Genomic DNA, 23,261 nt, shown 5'->3' on the forward strand with positions numbered 1-23,261 from the left:
AATAGCGAGGAGACATAAGAAAGCCTTCCTCAGTGATCAGTTCAAAGAAATAGAGGAAAACAATAGAATGGGAAAAACTAGATATCTCTTCAAGAAAATTAGAGATACCAAGGGACTGTTTCATGCAAAGAATGGCTCAATAAAGGACAGAAATGGTATGGACCTAAAAGAAGCAGAATATGTTAGGAAAAGGTGGCAAGAATACACAGAAAACTGTATAAAAAAGATCTTCATGACCCAGATAATCACGATGGTGTTATCACTCACTTAGAAACAGACATCCTGGAATGTGAAGTCAAGTAGGCCTTAGGAAGTATCTGTATAAACATAACTAGTGGAGGTGATGGAATTCCAGTTGAGCTATTTCAAATCCTTAAAGATGATGCTGTGAAAGTGCTGCACTCAATATGCCAGCAAATTTGCAAAACTCAGCAGTGGTCATGGGACTGGAAAAGGTCAGTTTTCATTCCAATTCAAAAGAGAAGCAATGTCAAAGAATGCTCAAACTACCACAGAATTGCTCTCATCTCACACGTTAGTAAAGTAATGCTCAAAATTCTCCAAGCCAGGCTTCAACAATATGTGAACCATGAAATTGCAGATGTTCAAACTGTATTTAGAAAAGGCAGAGGAGTCAGAGATCAAATTGCCAACACCCACTGGATCATCAAAAAAGCAAGAGAGTGCCAGAGAAACATCTATTTCTTCTTTATTGACTATGTCAAAGCCTTTGACTGTGTGGATAACCACAAACTGTGGAAATTTGTTAAAGAGATGGGAATGCCAGATCACCTGAGATGCCTCTTGAGAAGTCTGTATGCAGGTCAGGAAGCAACAGTTAGAACTGGACATGGAACAACAGCCTGGTTCCATATAGGGAAAGGAGCATGTCAAGGCTGTATGTTGTCACCCTGCTTATTTAAATTATATGCAGAGTGCACCATGAGAAACACTGGTCTGGATGAAGCACAAGCTGGAATCAAGATTGCAGGGAGAAATATCAGTAACCTCAGTTATGCAGATGATATCACCCTTATGGCAGAAAGCGAACAAGAACTAAAGAGAATCTTGATGAAAGTGAAAGAGGAGAGTGGGAAAGTTGGCTTAAGGCTCAACATTCAGAAAACAAAGATCATGGCATCTAGTTCTGTCACTTCATGGCAAATAGATGGAGAAACAGTGGAAAGAGTGGAAGGCTATGTTTTTGTGGGCTCCAAAAATCACTGTAGATTGTGACTGCAGCCATGAAATTAAAAGACGCTTACTCCTTGGAAGAAAAGTTTTGACCAACCTCGACAGCATATTAAAAAGCAGAGACATTACTTTGCCAACTAAGGTCCACCTAGTCAAGGCTATGGTTTTTCCAGTAGTCATGTATGGATGTCAGAGTTGGGCTACAAAGAAAGCTGAGCGCCAAAGCATTGATGCTTTTGATCTGTAGGGTTGGTGAAGTCTCTTGAAAGTCCCTTTGGCTGTAAGGAGATCCAACCAGTCTATCCCAAAGAGAATCAGTCCTGAATATTCATTGGAAAGAATGATGTTGAAGCTGAAACTTCAACACTTTGGCCACTGATGCGAAGAACAGGCTCATTTGCAAAGACCCTGATAATAGGAAATATTGAAGGCAGAAGAAGGGGACAACAGAGGACGAGATTGTTTCATGGCATCCCCAACTCAATGGAGATGAGTTTGAGTAAACTCTGGGTGTTGATGATGGACAAGGAGGCCTGGTGTGCTACAGTCTATGGGGTCACGAAGAGTTGGATACGACTGAGCGTCTGAACTGAACTTAAATGAGATCAGAAAAGAAGTGAAGCTTTCACTGCTTGAAGACGACATGACAGTGTAAATAGAAAACCCTAAAGATAGTACCAGAAAATTAGTAGCTCTAATCAGTGAATTTAGCAAAGTTGCAGGATACAAAATCAATACACAGAAGTCACTTGGATTTCTATATACTAACAATGAAAAATCAGAAAGAGCAATTAAGAAATCAATCCCATTTACCACTGCAACAAAAAGAATTAAGTATCAAGGAATAAACTTACCTAAGGAGACAAAAGAAGTGTACACAGAAAATTAAAATAAGACACTAATGAAAGAAATCAAAGATGAAAAAAACAGATGGAGAGAGTCCATGCTCCTGGGTAGGAAAAATCAATATTGTGAAAATGACTATACTACCAAATGCAGAATTGATATTGTGAAAATGACTATACTACCAAATGCAATCTACAGATTTAATGCAATCCTTATCAAATTACCAATGGTATTTTTCACAGAAGTAAAACAAAAAATTTCACAATTCATATAGAAACACAAAATACTGCCGATAGCCAAAGCAGTCTTGAAAAAGAAGAATGGAGCTTGAGGAATCAACCTTCCTGACTTCAGGTTATACTAGAAAGCTACAATCATCAGGAGAGTATGGTACTGGCAAAAAACAGAAATATAGTCCAATGTAACAAGATAGAAAGCCCAGAAATGAACCCATGCACTATGGGTAGCTTATTTTTAACAAAGGAGGCAAGAATATACAATGGGGCAAAGACAGCCTCTTCAATAAATGATGCTGGGAAAACTGGACAGCTACATATAAAAGAATGAAATGAGAACACTTCCTAACACCATACACAAAGATAAACTCAAAATGGAATAAAGACCAAATTGTAAGACCAAAAACTATAAAACTCTTAGAGGAAAACATGGGCAGAATACTTGATGACATAAATCAAAGCAAGATTCCCTATGACCCACCTCCTAGAGAAATAAAAACAAAAATAAACAAGCAGGACCTGATCCAACTGAAAAGCTTTTGCACAGCAAAAGAAACTATAAACAAGGTGAAAAGACAACCCACAGAACGTGAGAAAAATAATAGCAAGTGAAACAACTGACAAAGGATTAATTTCCAAAATATGCAAGCAACTTGAAGAGATGGTGGAAGAATAGGACAGGGAGACCATAAAAGAGCACCTGCAGATAAAAGATTTCATTAGCAGCTCTGCTTATAAATTCTAACCCCTGCAAGTGTCTCCTCCCTCAAGCTCTCTTTTTCCCTCCTAAGTGACCAGGTCATAGGAAGAGAACCAGTTGAATGTCACATTTTAATTTTCTAAGAAAGTTCTTCATTGCTGCTCTTATTAACATTACAACCACTTTTAAGTCAATGTATTTAGAAATAAAGCTTGATATGTCATAGTGTTTTCTCTTTATTAGGGCTTGACTTCAGACTTTAGAAAAACTCATTGGGTGGATTGCCCAGAAGACATTCACAAAGTTTGTGGACTTGTAAAAATGTGTGCAAATTTCATGTTACTATCCAATCATACACACACTTGCATGTGTGTATGTGTGGAGATAATTTTTTCTTCTTCTTTTTCTGACTGCATGACTTAGAGTCAGCTTAAGTTTTAACAGTCTTAGTTCCCTGACCAGGGGTCAAACCTGGGCACTTGGCAGTGAAAGCATGGTGTCCTGGTTAGGACTTCAGGGAGTTACCTGAAGATAATTTTGACTAAGTAGTCATTGTGGAACTTTATAAGTTAGATCCAATTTAAACATAAAATAGATGAGATTTACTAATGACATATATATATCTATATATCTATATCTATAGATATTATATAGATAGATATTATATATATACATATATATCTATACATACACATATATATCTGATAACTGTTTGCTCAGTGTTTTCATAGGCATTATTTACTTTAGCCTTCACAACCACCCCACAGACCAGGTTTTATTATTCCCTGTTTTATGGATGAGGAAATAGGCTCAAAAAGGCAAACTGCTTGTTGAAGGTCACAGAGCTAATATATCAATAAATGTGGGACATGACATGTTTTTGATTCCACGTTCAATGTTTGTTCTCCCTCACAGCTGTATTCAGAGCAGAGAGGATGAGGAAGTTATGTTTCAGTGGTTGGTGGTAAAGTAGGTGCTTCAGGAATAACCTGTCTAAAGATTTGGAGTTTGTCTAGAGAGGGGACTATGTGGGGAGAGTTGGTGAAAATCACGTGTAGACCACCATTTGTTCACCAGGTCACGCAGCTTCCCTGGGCCTCACCTGCGATTGATCAACAGCCACATGGAGAGCTGTCCTTTAAGAGGTATTTCACTGGGTTAGATTCTACACAAAGATCCTGTCTAATCTTCTCAACAACCTGGGAGTCTTAATAATACATAGAACAGATCATGGAGGCTCACAGAGGGCAAGTAATTTAAGGCCTCTGGGAGGTGGAAAAATCTGGGTTCAAACTCAGGCCCATCTGAGTCCAAAGCATGGGTCCTCTGTTCCACCACCCGGATACCTCTAGTAGCCACTTTTGTGGAAAACCCTAGTTCTGTGTCAGGCTGAAAGTGGTGTTAACTCAGCAAAGGTATCTGGGAAGTGGGAGGGCAGAATGCTTTCTTTACCTTGTTCACATCTCCCTACTTTCTTTCTTTTTTTCCTTTCTTTTTTTCTTCTTCCTTCCTTCTTTTCTTTCTCTTCTTTTCATTTTTTTTTTCCAGCCATGCTGCATGGCTTCTGAGATCTTGGTTCCTTGAGTAGGGATGGAACCTGTGCCCCCTTTGCTGGGGGCTCAGAGTCCTAACCACTGTACCACCTGTGAAGTCCCTCCCTCTTTTCTTATTATGGGAGACTATTTTTTTCTGACTGTTTTTTGGTCTTGGGACCCTTTTACACCTTTTAAATTACTGAGGGTTTAAAGAGCTTTTCTTTCCCTGTGGGTCATGCCTGTGGATACTTACTATTTTAAAACTGAAAAGAGCAAAGTTTTAAAAACTTATTTATTACTTCATTTGATTAACTGATTATATGTTAATAGAAATATGTTTTATGAATGATAATTGTTTTACAAAACAAAGCAAAGTTTAGTGAAAAGAATGGCCTTGTTTATCTTTTTGTTAGTTTCCTTGATATTTGGCTTAGTAGAAGTTGCTGGAACCTCTTCTCTGTTCCTGCATTCTGTCTGCCACAGTGTCATGTGGCTCTAGCCTCTGGAAAACACCAGTGTATCATCTTGAGAAAATGACAACAAAAAAGACACATAGCATTTTGGCATTATTAAGAGAATAGTTTTCACCTTATGAAAACCCTGCAAAGGTCTTGAGGATACCCAGAGGTCTCCAAGCCACACTTTGAGAACTTCTGCTTTATACAACCACCTCAGTATTCACTAGGGCTGGTGGAAAAACCCAACAGTTGAAACACTCCAGGTGACTGGAATGAAACATTCCAGGTCACTGAACCCAACCATGCATCTGATAAGGTGAAATTCTGTGAAGTCCCCTCATTTAGATACTAGAACAGGAAATGGCACTCCACTCCAGTATTCTTGCCTGGAGAGTCCCCATGGACAAAGGTGCCTTGTGGGCTGCAGTCCACGGGGTCACAAAGAGTCAGACACGACTGAGTGCCTCTCTCTCTCACACACACTCACACACACACATGGACTGCTTAATTTCAACCTGGATTTAAATGGATAGAAAAGTCTTTATTAGGTTGAGAATAAATTGCACTCTGTAGTTTCCATCTTCAGGCTTAATTCTGTTTAGAATGAATCCAATTTCTGCTCTGTATATTCCAGATAAATGAAAAAAGCCTTGTCCCTTGCTGTCATTTTCTTCAGAAGACCTTCTTTATGTTTAAGGACTTAGGAGACCTTCCTGCTCTGAGTGTTCTCTAGCCCCACATCTCTGTATTCTCATCCAGATCTTCAAATGCCAATTTGAACTCATACAATGTTGCCAGAATGCACTCAGGCAGAATTTCTCATGGCTTACTCTGTCCTTGGCTTAGACCAAGGCTACAAACGCTTCACATTCACAGACGGGAAGAAACATATTGTCAAAGGTCTTTATCTTCTGGTTGGGCATGATCTCTGACATGCCATTTACTTTCCCACACCTTCTGCCATTCTGGTCCAGGCTCTGCTGTCTCCAAGGCATCATCTCATTTGTCCTTTCTCTTTCACCCCTACAGAAAGGCAGTGCTCTAGGTGTAGTGCTTTGATGTTTGCAAACAATTTTATAAACATCATCTCATTTAACTAGTGTGGAAAATCTGCACAGACCATTGTTGTTGTTCAGTCGCTAAGTTGTATCCAACTCCTTGCCATCCTGTGGCCTGCAGCATGCCAGACTTCCCTGTCCTTCACCATCTCCCAGAGTTTGAGCAAAACTCATGTCTATTGAGTCAGTGATGCTATCTAACCATCTTATCCTCTGCTGCCCGCTTCTCCTTTTACCTTCGGGCTTTCCCAACATCAGGGTCTTCTCTAATGAGTCGGCTCTACATTTCAGGTGGCCAAATTATTGGAATTCGACTCCAGCATCAGTCCTTCTAATGAATATTCAGTATTGATTTCTTTTAGGATTGACTGGTTTGATCTCCTTGCAGTCCAAGGGACTCTCAAGAGTCTTCTCCAACACCACAGTTCAAAAGCATCAGTTCTTCGGCAGTCAGTCTTCTTTATGGTCCTACTCTCACATTCATACAAGACTACTGGAAACACCATAGCTTTGACTAGATGAACCTTTGTCGACAAAGTGATGTCTCTGCTTTTTAATACACCGTTCTATGCACAGAATTGCATAGAAGTGAGTAGTATAAGGAAAACACAGAAGTTTCCATTAACCTGATTTTATGGATTACCATGTTAATACTTCATTCCTGGGATTCTGTAACCTGCTTTGCTGGCTACCCAGCTTTCAGGGTCTCCCTATTATAAAGTACTCTACATACTGATGCTGCAATCATCTTTATTCTCTGCTGATCTCAACACGCCACCATCTAGAGTCCATTTGTAGCCTCCAACATTCTTGGGGTAATGCATTTTCCTGAGATCTTTGAGACTCTGCATCTGCTAAGACCTCTGACTGACTTTCCTCAACCTAGGATGACAGTGTTTGGCTAATCAGAGTTTTGTTCATTCATTGGTTCATCCACCCAGCATTCATTCATGTGTGTATTTTGTAACATACCATCTCTGATGTGCTAGGCACTACAATGGACAGTAGAGGGGAATACAAAAATAAGTCATCTCTGCCCTCCAAGGTTTTATAAAACCTTATCTAGGTCTTATATGCACAAGTGGCTCTAGTGGTAAAGCCCCTGTGTGCCAGTTCAGGACACGTAAGAGGCATGGGTTCGATCCCTGGGCTGGGATGATCCCCTGGAGATGGGCATGGCAACACACTCCAGTATCCTTGCCTAGAGAATCACATGGACAGAGGAGACTGGTGGGCTACAGTCCGTGGGGGTCACAAAGAGTTGGATACAACTGAAGCGACTTAGCACTCACACACATGCAATTCAAATACAAAACTACCTGTGATAAGAGAGGTGGTGAAAGTAGATTCACAGTTGTTTGTAAACTCTGAGGTTTACCTAAGGAAGAATTAATCCCAATGGGCAGAGCATGCAAGACCTCCAGGAGAGATAATGTTGAGTCTGTGCAAGGACAAATAGATTTACATAAGCAGAACGGGTAGATGGGACAAGGCTGGCTCAGCTTCCTTGCTGTGTTGTTCAACTTAAGTCTCTTATTGCCTTCTCCTTGTGTCTTCTTGGGCATCTGACCACAAAGATTATTTTTTTTTCTTAACCAGTATCCTAAATACCCAAGGGCCTGGTAAACATGCACAACTGACCTAAAAAAGGAAATTTCCAGCATGATCACTGTCAACGGCATATGAAAAGGCATGGACAGAAAGATTTTGTTTCAAGATTATGAGTGTAAGGAGTAGAAGACAAACTTACAAGGAAGGGAACCAACCCTTATCAGCTGGTCTCTGGTTGGAGTCACCAATGCAAATAGTTTAGGAAAAAATGTGTCATCCCTGAGGGGAATATTTGCATGATGCATAGCACGTGATATACTACACAAATAATAGCACAGCACCACACAGGTTTGTCATGAACTCTCTGATGGCAGATAGTCCTATTTGTGATTTTTGAAAACTAAAATAAAATGAGTAAGGCTTAACAATTTTAGGTTTGAAGCATATTTCATTATTTTGTGACTTTGATCTCAAGTGCATATTCATTCCATAAGAAAAGATAAAAATTGTATCAAGCACACGCTTCTGTGTGGCATTCTCAGCAGAGGCAGGGTGGGCAATTCTGGGTTTCAAGTGCAAGCTCTGCCTCTGATCTTCCACTTCAGCCTTAGTCCTGAGGAAGGTCCCATTCAATGCATCTTGATCATTATATATTAAAGCATTAGCAGGCTTGAATAGAGAGGCAAAACTGTATTTAGATTTTGTATTTCGAATAGCTGGTAAAGAAATGCAAAACATCTTAAATGGAGGAAAAATAAAAGCAAGGGATGTTGGGAGGGGATGGACACCAAGGAGGACTCATCAAAGTCCTGGTAGCTGTGGGGTTAGGAGACTCTATGGAGTATAACACGCATAGTGTACATTTATGAGGAGATAAGTAGGTACACAGGGAGGGGGAAAACACAAGGGAAAGCCCAGCTGATAGATACTTTCCTTGGCATTCTGGATAATCACATGGACCACAAAAATGAAAGGAGGAAAACAAAGTAAGTCCTTGCTTCAAATTCTATACAACAAGGACTGGAAAGTCACATGCTGTGTGTGCTCCAAGGGTCCAGTGTAGCAAGGGGTGGACTGTCTTTGCTCCTCTCTGTCCTCTGAGCACTCCAGCCCAGTTCCATCCTTTACAATCAGATATTTGGACCCCACTATCACCATCACTCCTCTCCTTTCTCTTGGGCTCCAGCCCATCCTTTGTTCTTGCTGGTCAGATTTCACTGGGTGGCGTGGAGGTGGGGAGCTCCTAGTTTAGTGAGTTGAACTGTTGTGTAAACAAAACTCTCAAATCAGCTCCCCCATCTCCTAACTTTTCTAAATTCAGAGTCATTGTTTAAACAATTTTTGAATAAGTAGTGTGTATTCATGATTAAAAATAATACAAAAATGTTATATTTGAAAAAATTTCTCCCTTCTTTCCTTTCCTCATGTAGCCAATTCTGACCACTTGCAAGAAACTTCATGTTTCTTCACATACATGCAAATAGAAATAAAAAATTTCCTTTTTTACCATTTTAATTCATAAAGGAGTATAATTTTCAGTTTTATGAACCATGTGTTTTGGTCATTTATTAGTATGTAATGTGCATGCATGCTACGTCACTTGTCGTGTCCAACTCTTTGCAATCCTATAGACTCTAGCCTTTCAGGCTTCTCTGTCCATGGGGTTCTCTAGGTAAGAATACTGGAATGGGTTGCTATGCCCTCCTCCAGGGGATCTTCCTGAACCAGAGATCAAATCTGCATCTGTATGTAACAAATATCTCTAAACTTAGTGGCTGAAAACAATTTGTTGCTAACACTCATAGTTTGGTAGGTTGATTGGGCTCAGCTGTGTAGTTCTTGCTTTGGCTTCTCACTGGTTATGGTCAGACGTGGGGTAGCACAGGGGTCACGGGAAGGCTTGACTCGGTTGGAGGTTCCAAATAGCTTCCAAATGGCTGGCAGTTATGCTGATTGTTGGATTGGAGCTCAGTGGCCAGAGTACCTCTGTATAGACTGGGTTTCTCACAAGAAACTGGTCTCTGAATGGGAGCACCCCAAGAGAGCAGGAAGTGAAAGTTACCAGGTCAATGAATGGCAACTTACAGAACTGGCACTGTTAGGTCTGCTGGATTCTGTTGGCCAAAGTGGTCTCAGGGCTAGCCCAGGTTCAAGGAGATGGAGAAAGAAACCCTGTTCTCTTCATGGGAGAGTAGCAAGATTGTATTGCAGAAGATCTTGAGGTTAGGAGGTACTGTGTTGGTCATCTTGGTAAAATACAACCTGTATCACCATCTGAAGTACCTTTCTACTCCTTCTAACACATTTCCAAGGCCAGAGGAGCTTTCTTTTATAATGTCTAATATCTGACCCCTCCCTGTTTCCACTGATCTCACACATTCAAACTCATATCATTTTGTAGTTAAGTAAATGCCAGAGTTACCTTCTTGGTATCCCACTTTCCTTGACTGCAAATAGTCAATGAAGCTTTCTTAATATTGGTGCTTACATAATCTTTAGCTTTAATGATGTCATTCTCCTAAGTAAAAATCAGATCTGATATCCCCAGTGGTTTTGTGTGACCTGTGCAAAGTTAGCATATATAGAATATGCTTTTTTTTTTTTATTTCAACATTGCAAATTCAAGATAGCCAGATGGAACTCCTTTTGAATAACTAGGTCCTCATAGGTAAAAAAAAAAAAAAAAATGGATTCTTTAACTAATATGTTCTAGACACTGAACAAAAGGGAAAAGACTTTCAGGATCTTGTTGGATTTAATGGACAATAGGGAAAATGGATAAATAACATAGACAGATTAATGGATGGTAACATTGGATGGCTAGAAAGCAGACAGGGCAGGGGGCAGATGGGAAGGGCTACAATTTCAAATCCATGGTCATGTATAATCTCACTGAAATGGAGACATTTCACTTAAAAAACTTAAGGAAGGGTAACAGGGAATTCTAGAACTTTGCTTTCCAGTAGAGTACCCTACAACCATATGTGGCTATCTTAATTTGTATTCATTAAAATTAAATAAAATTTAAAATTCACTTAGTCAGGCACAGTAGCCACATTTCCAGTGCTCAAAAGTCACCTATGACTGGTGGCTACAAAGCAGATATAGAACATTTCCACCATTACAGAGAGTTCTCCAGGTCCAGTTCAGCCACTCAGTCGTGTCCGACTCTTTGTGACCCCATGAACCGCAGCACACCAGGCCTCCCTGTCCATCACCAACTCTCGAAGTTTACTCAAATTCATGACCATCGAGTCGGTGATGCCATCCAGCCATCTCATCCTCTGTCGTCCCCTTCTCTTCCTGTCCCCAATCCCTCCCAGCATCAGGGTCTTCTCCAACGAGTCAACAGTTCGCATGAGGTGGCCAAAGTACTGGAGTTTCAGCTTCAGGATCAGTCCTTCCAATGAACACCCAGGACTGATCTCCTTTAGGATGGACTGGTTGGATCTCCTTGCAGTCCAAGGGACTCTCAAGAGTCTTTTCCAACACCACAGTTCAAAAGCATCAATGTTTTGGTGCTCAGCTTTCTTCACAGTTCAGCTCTCACATCCATACATGACCAATGGGAAAACCATAGCCTAGACTAGACGGACCTTTGTTTGCAAAGTAATGTCTCTGCTTTTTAATAAGCTATCTAGGTTGGTCATAAATTTCCTTCCAAGGAGTAAATGTCTTTCAATTTCCTGGCTGCAATCACCATCTGCAGTGATTTTGGAGTCCCTCAAAATAAAGGCTGACACTGCTTCCACTGTTTACCTATCGATTTCCCATGAAGTGATGGGACCAGATGCCATGATCTTAGTTTTCTGAATGTTGAGATTTAAGCCCACTTTTTCACTCTCCACTTTCACTTTCATCAAGAGGCTTTTTAGTTCCTCTTCACTTTCTGCCATAAGGGTGGTGTCATCTGTATATCTGAGGTTATTGATATTTCTCCCAGAAATCTTGATTCCAGCTTGTGCATCTTCCAGCCCAGCATTTCTCATGATGTACTCTGCATAGAAGTTAAATAAGCAGGGTGACAATATACAGCCCTGACATACTCCTTTTCCTATTTGCAATCAGGCTGTTGTTCCATGTCCAGTTCTAACTGCTGCTTCCTGACCTGCATAGAGGTTTCTCAAGAGGCAGGTCAGGGGGCCTGGTATTCCCATCTCTTTCAGAATTTTCTACAGTTTATTGTGATCCACACAGTCAAAGGCTTTGGCATAGTCAATAAAGCAGAAATAGATGTTTTTCTGGCACTCTCTTGCTTTTTTGATGATCCAGTGGATGTTGGCAATTTGATCTCTGGTTCCTCTGCCTTTTCTAAAACCAGCTTGAACATCTGGAAGTTCATGGTTCACATATTGCTGAAGTCTGGCTTGGAGAATTTTGAGCATTACTTTACTAGTGTGTGAGATGAGTGCAATTGTGTGGTAGTTTGAGCATTCTTTGGCATTGCCTTCCTTTGGGATTAGAATGAAAACTGACCTTTTCCAGTTCTGTGGCCATTGCTGAGTTTTCCAAATTTGCTGGGATATTGAGTGCAGCCCTTTCACAGCATCATCTTTTAGGAGATGAAATAGCTCAACTGGAATTCCATCACTTCCACTAGCTTGGTTCATAGTGATGCTTTCTAAGGCCCACCTGCTTTCACATTCCAGGATGTCTGTTTCTGGGTGAGTGATCACACCATCGTGATTATCTGGGTTGTGAAGATCTTTTTTGCACAGTTCTTCTGTGTATTCTTGCCACCTCTTCTTAATATCTTCTGCTTCTGTTAGGTGCCTACAATTTCTGTCCTTTATTGTGCCCATCTTAGCATGAAAAATTCCCTTGCTATCTCTAATTTTCTTGAAGAGATCTCTAGTCTTTCCCATTCTGTTGTATTCCTCTATTTCTTTGCAATGATTGCTGAGGAAGGCTTTCTTATCTCTCCTTGCTATTCTTTGGAACTCTGCATTCCAATGGGAGTATCTTTCCTTTTCTACTTGACTTTTTGCTTCTCTTCTTTTCACAGCTATTTGTAAGGCCTCTTCAGACAACCATTTTGCCCTTTTTCGTTTCTGTTCCATGAGGATGGTCTTGATCTTTGTCTCCTGCACAACATCACAAACTTCCATCCCTAGTTCATTAGGCACTCTGTCTATCAGATCTAGTACCTTAAATTTATTTCTCACTTCCATTGTATAGTCATAAGGGATTTGATTTAGGTCATACCTGAATGGTCTAGTGGTTTTCCCTACTTTCTTAATTTTAAGTCTGAATCTGGCAATATGGAGGTCATGATCTGAGCCACCGTCAGCTTCCGGTCTTGTTTGTGCTGACTGTGTAGAGCTTCTCCACATTTGGCTGCAAAGAATATAATCAATCTGAGTTTGGTGTTGACCATCTGGTGATGTCCATGTGTAGAGTCTTCTCTTGTGTTGTTGGAAGAGGGTGTTTTCTATGACCAGTGAATTCCCTTGGCAAAACTCTATTAGCCTTTGCCCTGCTTCATTCTGTACTCCAAGGCCAAATTTGCCTGTTACTCCAGGTGTTTCTTGACTTCCTACTTTTGCATTCCAGTCTGCTATAATGAAAAGGACAGTTTTTTGGGGTGTTAGTTTCTAAAAGGTCTTGTAGGTCTGCATAGAGCCGTTCAACTTCAGGTTCTTCAGTGTTACTGATTGGGGCATAGGCTTGGATTACCGTGACATTGAATGGTTTGCCTTGGAAACGAACATTTTTGAGATTGCATTTTGTCAATTTTGAGATTGCATCCAAGTACTGCATTTTGGACTGTCTTGTTGACCATGATGGCTACTCCATTTCTTCTAAGGGATTTCTGCCCCAGTAGTAGACTTAATGGTCATCTGAGTTAAATTCACCCATTCCAGTGCATTTTAATTTGCTGATTCCTTAAATGTCGATGTTCACTCTTGCCATCTCCTGTTTGACCACTTCCAATTTGCCTTGATTCATGGACCTAACATTCCAGGTTCCTATGCAATATTGCTCTTTACAGCATCGGACCTTGCTTCTATCACCAGTCCCATCCAAAACTGGGTATTGTTTTTGCTTTGGCTCCATCCCTTCGTTCTTTCTGGAGTTATTTCTCCACTGATCCCCAGTAGCATATTGGGCACTTACCGACCTAGGGAGTTCCTCTTTCAGTATCCTCTCATTTTGCCTTTTCATACTGTTCATGGGGTTCTCAAGGCAAGAATACTGAAGTGGTTTGCCATTCCCTTCGCCAGTGGACCACATTCTGTCAGGCCTCTCCACCATGACCCATCCATCTTGGGTGGTCCCACAGGGCATGGCTTAGTTTCATTGAGTTAGACAAGACTGAGGTCCGTGTGATCAGATTGGCTAGTTTTCTCTGATTATGGTTTCAGTGTGTCTGCCCTTTGATGCCCTCTCGCAACACTTCCCGTCTTATTTGTGTTTCTCTTACCTTGGATGTGGGTCATCTCTTCACGGCCGCTCCAGCAAAGCGCAGCCACTGCTCCTTACCTTGGTTGGGGGTGTCTCCTCATGGTTGCCCCACCTGACCTTGAACGTGGAGTATCTCCTCTCGGCCCTCCTGCGCCCGCACAGCCGCCATTCCTTGGACGTGGCATAGCTCCTCTCAGCCACCACTATGCTCTCTAGGTTGGTCATAACTTTCCTTCCAAGTAGTAAGCGTCTTTTAATATCATGGCTGTAATTCACCATCTGCAGTGATTTTTGGAGCCCCCAAAAGTAAAGTCAGCCACTGTTTCACCATCTATTTGCCATGAAGTGATGGGACTGGATGCCATGACCTTAGTTTTCTGAACGTTGGGCTTTAAGCCGACTTTTCCACTCCCCTCTTTCACCTTCTACAAGAGGCTCTTCAGTTCTTCTTCACTTTCTGCCATAAGGGTGGTGTCATCTGCGTATCTGAGGTTATTGATATTTCTCCCGGCAATCTTGATTCCAACCTGTGCTTCCTGCAGCCCAGCGTTTCTCATTATGTACTCTGCATATGAGTTAAATAAGCAGGGTGACAATATACAGCCCTGACATACTCCTTTTCCTATTTGCAATCAGGCTGTTGATCCATGTCCAGTTCTAACTGCTGCTTCCTGACCTGCATAGAGGTTTCTCAAGAGGCAGGTCAGGGGGCCTGGTATTCCCATCTCTTTCAGAATTTTCCACAGTTTATTGTGATCCACACAGTCAAAGGCTTTGGCATAGTCAATAAAGCAGAAATAGATATTTTTCTGGCACCCTCTTGCTTTTTTGATGATCTATTGGATGTTGGCAATTTGATCTCTGGTTCCTCTGCCTTTTCTAAAACCAGCTTGAACATCTGGAAGTTCACGGTTCACGTATTGGTGAAGCCTGGCTTGGAGAATTTTAAGAATTACTTTACTAGCATGTGAGATGGGCTCAATAAAGGACAGAAATGGTAGGAACCTAACAGAAGCAGAAGATATAAAGAAGAGGTGGCAAGAATACACAGAAGAACTATACAAAAAAAGATCTTCATGACCTGGATAATCATGATGTTCTGATCACTCACCTAGAGCCAGACATCCTGGAATGTGAAGTCAAATGGGCCTTAGGAAGCATCACTATGAACAAAGCTAGTGGAGGTGATGGAATTCCAGTTGAGCTATTTCAACTCCTAAAAGATGATGTTGTGAAAGTGCTGCACTCAATATTCCAGCAAATTTGGAAAACTCAGCAATGGCCACAGGACTGGAAAAGTTCAGTTTTCATTCCAATCCCAAGGAAAGGCAGTGCCAAAGAATGCTCAGAGAGTTCTACTGGACAGCATTTCAGAGGTGGGATATTCCATGGAGGGAGGACATCAATTTTATCCTATTTGAAGTGTGACCCAGAGAGTCAATGAATTCTTGCCATTTAACATGGATCACTTTCAAGTTACCCAAATCTGGAGAAGGCTATTTTAGATAGACTTAATGTTTCATCATATCAAGTTCTTGATATGTTCTTGCTGACTCATTTGCAACATATATAAGGTCTTATTTGATCTCTAATAAACCTAGGTACAACAGTTGAGCTACATTTAGAAAACCAACAAACTTAACCTAGTTTCAATACCAGATATCAATTCAGTGCTGAATATTTCCCAGATCAACAGGTTTGACATTCATTTTGGTCAGTTTTCTAAATATTAAAAAGTATTAAATTTGTAAGTGCTGATAGTTTTGAATTAGTTGAGTCGTGTTTATTTGCAAGTTATCTCAGAAGGATTATTACCCAAAATGGCCCCATTCTGGAGAATGAACCTCAAGGTGCTGCATTCAGGAAACAAATTTGACTTCCCCATAGCCAGCACACTTACACGCAAGATAACTACAAACACACACACAAAGAATAATTCCTGCAAGGCAAAAGCAAAAATATGAAGTTAAACAATTTCTTCAACTTTTTCAAACAAATATTCCTCTTATTAAAAACAAACAATGTGAAAATGGAAAGACAGGGAGTAATGACCACATGAGTCATGGCAATTTTCCCCACAAACACAAAGCCAAAAATAACAGTGGGAGAAAGTTAAATTTACTTAGTTAACTTCATGCTTTCTCCAGGAAATATTTTTATTTTCTCAGTGTCAGAATTCTGAAAAAAGTATTTCATCAAGCCAACTTTTTTCCAACTGCATATGCAGAAAAAAACAGTTTTGAAATTTCAGACACTTCATCTTAACCAATTTTTTCCCTCACCATAGTTTATAGAAGATAGTGGCCATGCAGTGCTAACGAAAATCATCTTTCTCATACCCTAGGGTGACTACAGGATGGAACAGAGCTCTGATTAGCACAGAAGGTATTATCAAATACTGAACAAACAAATGTAATGCAAAACAAGCTTGAGTGACTTACCCTAGGTGATACCAAATGTGGACCATAGTTCTCCAAACAGCCTCCTGCGTTGGGGGGTGGAGAGCAGCTGGCTCCTGTCATGGAGAGTCCCTCCTAGTTACGCAGAGCCAAATAAACTTAGGCAGCTCTGGTAGAAACTTGGGAAGCAGCTGTCTCTGGTCAAGGTCAGTCTGCCATGGGCATAGATTTACTGCTGTGGTTGCCACAAATTGAGAAAGAAAGGGAGAGCCTCAGGAATCAAAGATTTGGACATGACTGAGCAACTTTCACTTCATGAGATTTTTATATATAGAAAATGTTGTCCTCAGCTAATAGTGGTTTTTCTTTTCTAATAATGAATATTTTTTATTTCTTTTTCTTACCATGAGACAAATATTATTATCTGTCTTAGAAAGGCTTTCTGCTTAGCTCATTAGCTTCTGACTGCAATGTGACACACTCAGTCCTCCATCTCTTCTTTCTCATTGCAGTCTTGGCTCCTTAAGTCTCTAATTTTGTCTCTCTGGGCCTGTGAGACCACTGAAAGCTGCGTTGGTTTTCTGGTCCCCAGATATCGCCATCTACCTGGATGAAGCATGGATTCTCATCCTCCTTCACTGTGCCCTAGAATTGGAAAATTTCTCCAGAGGAAAAGAAGCTGCAATATGTCAGTGTATCTTTCCATGTTTCTCCTTTCTCCAGCATGTTGGCTCCTTAAGTCCTGATCACTTCAGCAGTTCTCCAATGGCTTTAAACTTTTTTTTGTCATACTTTAAATAATTGTTTCTGCTATTTAGTAATCTGTTATTGTTGTTAAATATTGCATATATACAAAGGAAATATGTTTATGTATATTAACAGTCCAAGGAACAGTAGAAAATCCCATAAATCTATATCAGAGAAGAACAAGTCTGACTCCCTATTGAATCTCTTCCTTTAGCTCTAATCTCTGTGCTCTGTCACATGTGCTTAGTCATGCCGGCTCTGCACCTTCATCTCTTCAATCAGTAAGAGAACATTGCCTATAGCCTAAAATATATAATAGATTTTTCTCAAGTCTCTGACTCCCAGGCTGTAACCTTAAAAGTCACAACACTTTTCATTCATCCAGAGATAAAAAGTTGCAGAACAGAAAGTAACATTTGTCTTATTGAAGGTTAACAGGAATTTCATGATGTGACCTACCTAGACACCTGCAAGAACAAGGAATTATCACATTTCTTCCAGGGTCTGTCTGGTACCAAGAGATCTGCAACAACCAGCCACACTCTCCTTTTTTACTATAAAAGAAGCCTGAATTCTAACTTGGGAAAAATGGTTCTTTGGGATACGAATGATCCATTTTTCTCATCTACTGACTTTCTGAATAAAGTCACTATTGCTTGCCCCAACACTTTGTCTCTCTATGTATTTGGCCTGTCATGTGCTTAGCAGTATGAGCTTGGTGTGTTTGCATGCATATTAAGTAGCTTCAGCTGTGTCCGACTTTTTGCAACGCTATGGATTCTGGTCCGCCAGGCTCCTCTGTCCGTGGGATTCTCCAGGCAAGGATACCAGAGTGGGTTGCCATGCCCTCCTCCAGGAGTTCTTCTCAACCCAGGGATTCAACCCACGTCTCTTACATCTCCTGCATGGGCAGGCGAATTCTTCACCACCTGCGCCACCTGAAGAGCTTGGACCTGGTAACAAATCCTCCATGCAGATGAGCTTTAGGTATCCTTCTCATTTATAGTTATTCCTAGTCCACCCTCATGTCATTGTCCTACATTATATATATTTTTAATTCCTTTAAAATGAGATGTAATTGACATATATCATCATGTAAGCTTAAGATGTACAATGTATTGTCTTTATACATTTATATGTTGTAATGTGTTACAGCCTTAAGGTTAGCTAACACGTCTGTCAAATCACATAACTATCATTTATGTTTTTGTGGTGGGCATACATCATGTTTTAATGGGATTTTCCTGTTGTTCTCAGACAAATTTGTCTGCTGAAAACTACCCTGAAAACTGAAAAACATTTTTAATCACAATAAATGGCATTTGCTGAATTGTGATAATGCTCAATGAACCAGGCAAGCACTATATTATTTGCTTTTCAGAGTAAGGGAAATGATTATTTCCATTATTTCCCTTTGTTTATACCAACGAGTAAATAGAAATCTATAAAGTTTAACTTAACTGGGTAAGAACACAAAAGTGAGGAAGCTGGAATTCCCAGTCAGGCCTTTTCCGCTCCAATGCATGTGTTTGAAACACACACACACACACACACACACACACACACACACACGCACACACACACTATATCTGTATCTATAGCTATATCTGTATCTATATCTGTATCTCTGAATTGTTCAGTGCAGGCATGTAGGCTGAAGGCTCAGGGAAAAGTTAATTTTATAGCTTGAGTCCAAAGGCAGTCTGGAGGCAGAGTTTCTTCCTCTTTGAGGGACCTCAGTCTTTTTCTCTTAAAGCCTTCAACTGTATGGATGCAGCCAACATAGATTATGGAGAATAATCTATTTAGAGTCCATTAATTTAAATGTCAATCACATCTAAAAAGAACTTCACAGCAACATCTAGAGACATGTTTAATCAAGCAACTGGGCAGTATAGCCTAGCCAAGTTGACACATAAAAACAGCTACCATGCTCCCTGACTATATTTTCTTTGTAAAGAGTTTAAACAATGGGAAGAATAGAGAAGAAAGAGTGTCACACTTTCAACTCTGTCCCCTTCCCTTCACAGTGATGAACACTGTCAAACTCTCAGTGAACACCCTTCCAATGTTATTCCTTTAACATTCATATATGTAAATATATACATATACAGTGTGCTTTGTTTTATTCAAATGGGATAATTCTATAGGTATTGTTTGTGTCTGGTTTTCCCTCTTGAATGGTAAGTCACATATATTTATCCTTTTATTTACTTGGACAAACATTTATCCAATAATTATAATATTAAATGATACAATTCAGTAAAAACAAAAGTCCATATTTTACCCCCTTCCTGAACCTCACTTTCATCTTCAACAGTAAATACTGTCATCTTTTAAGGAAGCTGACCACTTAATTACATGCCTGGCCTGTGACCCAGATTCTAGAATCTCCAGAGAGTATTTATTGGGCACCCCAACCCTGGTCTGAGGCCCTTCTGCCCTGAGGATTCACTGCTGGGGTAGAGAATGCTCCTGAGATTGACTGGCTCCATGACTAGCCAGAGTTCCCATGAGGCACATGCAGCCCCACTGCCCCCATCAACTGATGGGGAGCCCTCAGCAGGGGACCCCCGTGATTCCTCCTCGGGTCCAAATGTGGATTCAGGGGAGGCTTTGCAGAAGCAGGGTGACCAACCTGAGAGCCCAGATCCAGGCCTCTGTGACAAACCACCTCCAGAGGGCCCAAACCCAGAAATGCCCAATGAGGAAGAGAACAACACCATCCTCAGACTCTCCTTCCCCAGGAAGCTCTGGGTGATCGTGGAGGATGTGGCCTTCAACTCTGTGCACTGGAATGACGAGGGAGACACAGTGTCATCAATGCAGATTTCTTCCAGACAGAGGCAGATCTCCCCCAGTACAGATGTGTGGACAAGATCTTCGAGACAGACAGTGTCAAGAGTTTCATCTGTGAACTGAAGCTGTACGGGTTCAATAAAATCCACCCTTCAGGTCACTATGCAGGAAGAAGAGGATGATGCTAACATAGAAAGCCCTTGCGGGGAGACTAGACTAGATGTGCCAAATGCTGGACGGGTTTCATTTCCCAGGATAACATTTTTCTCATGATAGAGTAGTTAAGGAAAGAGGAGAAAGCAGTCTGTCATGTTCCACCACCCCCTTAGACAGGACCCACAGGGGTGACTCCAGACCCTGAGGGGCCACTTGATGTCAGGGAGCACCAGTAACACCTCAAGAGAGGCCAGCCCAGGGGGAGCTCTAGGGATCAATATGCTAGGGCCTCACAACCTGCCAAGAATGAAGAGACCTTGTCTCCATACTTAGGCATGGCCGGGATGGTGGTGGGAAGGCAGGTGGCGAGGAACAGCTCTTCTCCCTCACGATGGCTAAAGTGATTCATGTCCTTTCAGATCTATCACAATTCCAATTTTCAGAGAGACAAGCCTCTCCTCCTGCAGAACATCTGGAGGAAAGGCAACCCCATAACAACTGCTCAGCACAACAACCATTCCAAAGAGAAAGAAGCAAGCGGTGGAAACCAGACATTCTCCTTGACTCCACCACAACCAGTGCACCCAAGAAGTGGACAGGAAAGTCCAGAAGGGAATCCCAACTGCTTGCAGAACCCCCAGCAGGTGTTCACTTGTGTTCTCTGTCCTTTGCTCTATGGGAAGTGTAGACAGGCAGGGTGGAGGAAACCATCTCCCCAGTGAGCACGGTAGCCTCAGTGGGAGGGCATGTCCAGCAATGCAATATCTATACCCCTGGCTACTGCTGTGCCAGGGTCCAGCCCCAGCAGGATCCAGGGGAACCCTTAGGATGAACGGCATCGGCGAATGAGAGAGAGAGTGAGACAAAGCTCGGGGCTAAGTCTGAAGTTTATTTTTGCATGGCTCCTTTATACCCTTAACAACATCTTTGGGTGAAGTGCATATTGCTTACACACAGGTCATCTCAAAACACTACAGCAACTTGACCTTCAACAGAAACTGGATGTCACCCACATACTTTTTCATTCACAAGTCTTTCTTATCATTTGGTCTTCAGGCCTGCTAACATTTTATGGCTTGCACCTGGTGTGACTTAAGCAACTTCAGTAGCCGACCCTGTTTTTCTTATAACTAATCTATTTTCTTTCTTATAAGCTCATCTCTATGGGAACTAGACAGGATTACATTTTTACAGAACAGGAATGTGAAGGACTGCAGAAACAGCAGATATGGCACAAAACAGGCTCTTAGCCTAAAAGTTAACTACCTGCAAGAAGTCGCCAGCTAATCTCCATCTAAAGTATTTTCTATTAGGCACATTTGTGGCTATCATATTTGTGGAGCTTTTCTCACCCCGTGAAGGGGCCTATGCTTAATAGTTTCTTTTGTTAGCGTACTGTGTTTAGGATGTTTAGAACAATCAAGAGCATTTTTTGCAATGAGAGCACATATTTATCACACAAGCCAGAATGCCAGCAAAAGGGTTCAAATTTAAGCATTTCCTTCATCCCTGGCCCCTTCATAGGGTACCAGCATCCAGGAGATTTATTAATTAGGGTTTTAAGTTGGTCCTCATTCAGTGAAAGAGGAGCAGGAGAGCTCTCAGCAGGCAACACAAGAATCCGCAGCAGGGTAAATAAGAACAGCAGCACAACAGCAGAAAAGGGAGGAGGATACAGGGTGGGGTAGAGGCCGAAACCAACCTGGAGGGTCCCTTATCCTAGATGGCCTTGCCTGTCAGGTTTTTTCCTCGTGACCCCATCATGGATGGGGTCCCGGACGGCCTTGCCTGCCCGGTATTTTCTTCATGACCTCGTCACGGGCGGTACCTCCCGTAACGGCTCCCAGCACTGCTGGAAGGAACAGCTCAAGGGAACTGCCTGGGAACCCCCTGGAGTACCCAGATTACAATTCAGTGATGGATGTGTACAAGACCTGTTACTCCATCCTGATGGCGGCCCTTTCAGTCATGGCCCCAGATGATGCCCCTGAGTCAGAGGAGGAGCAGGGTGAGATCTCAGATTACAAGTGTGCCCTCTGTGAGCATTTCAAGGACAAGCCCAATCCCTGAACTGCCAGATCCCTAGGGACTGTGAAAAGCACTCTCTTGTAACCAAAAATCTATTTCTGGCTCTAATAAAGTAAAGCAAACTCCACAGGATTAAATAAAGAATCAAACGAGAACTGCGACTCTGTTCTTTCTCTATGTCCATGCTATTCACATGGCACTGGGTGAGCCACATGAGGCTGGAAGCCCACGCCCTAGGCAACCTTCGGTCCAGTCCCCATGGTCCCTTTTCATTTGAAGCAGCAGCATTTCACATGGTTGGCCAAGGGTCTGACACATGAGCCAAGTGTTGAGGCGAGCCCGGGATGGACAGGTCCCTGGGCCTTGCCTGCTGCTCAGCAGACAGCCCAATCGGGTTCCTGACCTTGGGTTTGTCACCTTCCGTGATTCATCCACCCTGAAGCAGAAGGGGCTCCTCAAGGGTCCCCTAACAATGCCACAAGTTTTTGATCAGCAGCTGAGTGTCTCCAGCTCCCAAACCAGGGTCCTCCCCAAGAGCCTGACTGGAAAGAAGGGTCACCCCACCCACCAAGGGCCTTGAAATCCCATGACCCCAAACCCAAAGACAAGTACATGGTTCTACAAGGTGAACAACATCCTTTGTCTCTCTGCCCTCACAGCTGTATTTAGGAGTCTGTTGTTGGATGTGTAGCATCCTGCCAGGCACTGCATCCTACATACATGCCTTGTGAACCAAGGGACACTTTACAGTAGGACAAGGGTCACGTGTAAGGACACACCACGGCCTGTTTCTGGGCCTGGTGGGCCTCTCTGCCTGCCGATGCTTTGCCCAGCCCCCAGCCTTCCCCATCACCCCCTGGAGACTGTTCCAACATCGGGGAGTTTGGACCAGAGCAGAGAGAGAAAAACACTAACTGGTTTCCTAACAATACATTTCTCTCAACCACCCAGACCCAGCAGGGCCAAAACGACTGGCAACACCATCTTTTCATAAAGGACAAAGTCCCAGAGACTCTCACTGAGTCCAGAGCAGCACCGCATGAGGGGAGTCCGGCCCCTGGCCCCACACCAAGTGGGCGGGGCCCATTCAGACTGAACCAGATGGGCACGTCCAGGGCACAGCGGTGACTGGATGGCGTCACCAAGAGC

General features: G+C 42.0%; 1 pseudogene; it reads left to right on the forward strand.

Annotated features, from left to right (window-relative positions):
* Positions 1 to 19,622: 19,622 nt before the first annotated feature.
* LOC136154038 (heat shock transcription factor, X-linked member 3-like) lies at positions 19,623 to 22,154 on the forward strand (annotated as a pseudogene).
* Positions 22,155 to 23,261: the final 1,107 nt, after the last annotated feature.

The sequence above is a fragment of the Muntiacus reevesi genome, chromosome X (assembly GCF_963930625.1).
Source record: "Muntiacus reevesi chromosome X, mMunRee1.1, whole genome shotgun sequence".
Lineage (NCBI taxonomy): Eukaryota > Metazoa > Chordata > Mammalia > Artiodactyla > Cervidae > Muntiacus > Muntiacus reevesi.